The sequence below is a fragment of the Chinchilla lanigera genome, unplaced genomic scaffold (genome assembly GCF_000276665.1).
Source record: "Chinchilla lanigera isolate Chin_1 unplaced genomic scaffold, ChiLan1.0 scaffold00103, whole genome shotgun sequence".
NCBI classification, from domain to species: domain Eukaryota; kingdom Metazoa; phylum Chordata; class Mammalia; order Rodentia; family Chinchillidae; genus Chinchilla; species Chinchilla lanigera.
The window spans coordinates 6,326,696-6,329,772 of NW_004955504.1; positions in this window are offsets into that span (position 1 = coordinate 6,326,696).

Here is a 3,077-nt window from a genome sequence, read left to right on the forward strand (position 1 = left end):
TTTTTTTTTTTTTTTTTTTTGGTTTTTTTCCGGTACCAGGAATTGAACTCACAACCTTGCACTTGCCAGGCAGGCACTGTGCCGTTGAGCTAAATCCCCAGCCCCTCAATGTTCCCTCCAATAAGTCCATGTGTGAGTTATATGTGTTAAATTGTGAGTCACTTTAGACTGCTAAAATTTTGTAAATAACAATGCCCAGATCTGCCTGAGATTGAGATTGTCCTGGATGTCTCTCCTCAGCGCCTTTGTCTTCATTGCTGCCCACATCTGATCCTTTTATTTCCAGTAGCCGCATTAACCCTGGCAAGGTAGGTGAGCTGTCACCCTCAGGGTACCAGAAACAGACTCACAGTGCATTTCCACCGCAGCGGGTGGACTCATTGTCTCACAGTGGATGCCTTTCAGGAGTCCAAACTCATCATCCAGTTCAACAGCGAGGGTTATTATCACCTGAGACCCATATTTCTTTTTGTTACACTGTTCAAACTTGTTTCCGGAAAAGCTGCCAGAAAAATAATCCATCTAAATTGTTAAGTGAGTAGTGATGGTTTTTAAGATAAACAACACAGTCGGCTCCATTCTGAGCTCTGAGCGCTCACCCCTGCTTCTGCATCTCCAGGCTCAGCAAGCTGACCTTTGCTGACTGCGACAAGAGAGGCCCATCCTGAGCCACGGCCCCGGCTCCCCAGCAAGGCCCCATTCTCCGCACACTCACCCCTCTTCTCTCTCCTGCTCTACAAGGGCAGGCCCTGTTTCTCCTAGTTGTGGGCAGCTGATGCCCCAGGTCTTGGAGTGGCCAACCTCTCCCAGCCCTGTCTGCAGGATGCCAATTTTCCCAAAGCAGACAGGAGCTGGAGGTTAGGTGGGTGCCAGCAGCTCTGGGCCCAGGGAGCTCAGGGAAAGTATACCTCTGCTCTCACAGCCAGACGAGCTCCACCTTCAGCAACTCAGATGAACACTCTTCATTGTCAAGAGAGAAGAGCTTCTCGTAAAAAAAAAAAGGACTTCTGGTCACTTGGGAGTCAGAGTTGCCTGTGGTGGGGGGCGGACAGAGACCCCAGCCCTCCACGTGGACTCATCCTGTCCATCTGACATTCTGGCCTCACTCTCCACAGACAAGCTCTGCTCCTCTTCTGACTAACCAGCCTCCTGCAAATGCTTCCCACTTTTTGTAGCTGACCAATACTCTTTCCTCTGCCTAAAACACACAGCACTGATTGTGGACATCGCCCTTCAGGACGCTCATTCCTGCCTTTGAGGCTGAGCAGCCGGGCACCCACTCTCCTGCGTCTCCACGTGCCCACAGCAGCTCCAGGCCAGAGCCTCCGGGACACCCTGCATTGGCACCCAGACATGTGCATGGGGGTCAGGGCTCCACACTGTGACGCCCCACCTCGCCCCACACACCTGAGGATGCTCAGCACACAGGGGGCTGTGACCAGGGGCTAACATATTTCTGTGAGCCTTGCAAAGTCTCACTTTCCATAAGATTTTCAATGAATATTTGAACTAGAGGGAGGCATCTTGCTCCACTTTCCTCTACCAAAAGATCTGCCTTTAGGTTCAGCTGCTCTGAAAGGACTGCTGCTCTATAACTGATGTTTGCCCAAGCAGATTCCAGTCCCTTCCCAGCAGTGAGAGGTCTGGGTGTCATCAGTCCACCAGAGAAAGGAAGATATGGATGAATGGCAGGAAGGAATGAGAAGGAACGTTGCTTGGGCTTCCCTTGGTAAGTGCCAGTCACAGCTTGGCGTAGGCATTTGTTAAACTTATTAAAATTCTTGTACATATCTGTCACTCTGGTCCTCAATGGGGCAGTCTTTTCTCATATGGTCTTGGCTTCTATGAAGGGTTTCAGAACTGCTCCCCACACACCCAGGGATTTCTTTCTGCCGCTCAAGAACAAATTCTCCCATGCTGCTTCCACCCAAGCAGTTGTGTAATACTGTTCTCTCACACATGCCCAGCTTCCTCCCATCCATGCGCACATCACATCCAGGGCACATGTTGCCGTCAATGACCTGGTTCCCTCTTGACAGGGATGTGTGTGGGAGCATGTGGGCTTGCGCAGCCCAGGGTGTTGCAAGCCCACCTCTCTGCCTGCCTGCCCCACAGCAGAACTGGTAGGGGTGTTCCCACCCCACTGCCATGTGCCTCGAGGGTCCATAGGCAGAAACTGGACTCAGCCATACCACGGAGGGTGCTGTTCTCACCCGAGTCCTCTGCCCTCCATCTGTAACTGCTGCCTCTGCATCTGCCTGGAGTTACCACAGTCACCTGCTCCTGGCCTTGCCCCTGCCCCTGGAGAAAGCCAGTGTCTCACAAGCCTGCCTCCTGTGCCCTCAAGACCAGTGGAAGGAGAGCTCTGGGTTCTGCTCAGAAGTGAAAGCTTCCTGCTACCCAACTCTTCACTTTAATTTCAGCTTGCTCTGATTTCTTGAGCGATTCACAGATCTCTCATGGAGAAGCATTCTCAAAGCCTAGCAGGGTAGCCTCATCTTCCCAGGCTCTCCTGTTCTGGAACTTGGCTGAAAAAACTAGAGTCACCCCTGTGCAGCTCTGCCTGCTCCCTCACCAACACCCCCACCAATCACCCCACACATGGCTGAGATTCCCTAGGTAGCTGCCTTCTCCTTACAACCCTTAAAAAGCATATGGATACACAATTGTTGATGACAAAAGAGTCATCTTTTACCTCTGCTGTCACCTCTTTATCCACTACACCTGACATGAGGCTCAGTGCCAGTGGCCCTCACTCCACACTGTCCTTCACCAACCTTTCCTGCTGAGCCAGCCACCCTTAAGCCTCTTGATCTACTGGCTCTCCTAGGCCCTGCCCTAGCTTGGCTGTCTCCAGCAAAGTGTCACCTTGCATTGTACCACAACAGTGCATCCTCTAGTTTTTGCATCAGGAGAGACTTTGAGGGCTTCCGTGTTCCCGGCCACTCTGAGTATAAGCAGGACTTCCGCTTCCTCTACTGTCCTGTTGCTGGAACACGCTCTGCCTGGAGACTGGACTAACAAAGCTTGAAAGGGACAGATCACATGTTAGAAAATAAAGAATGGGAAAAATGTAA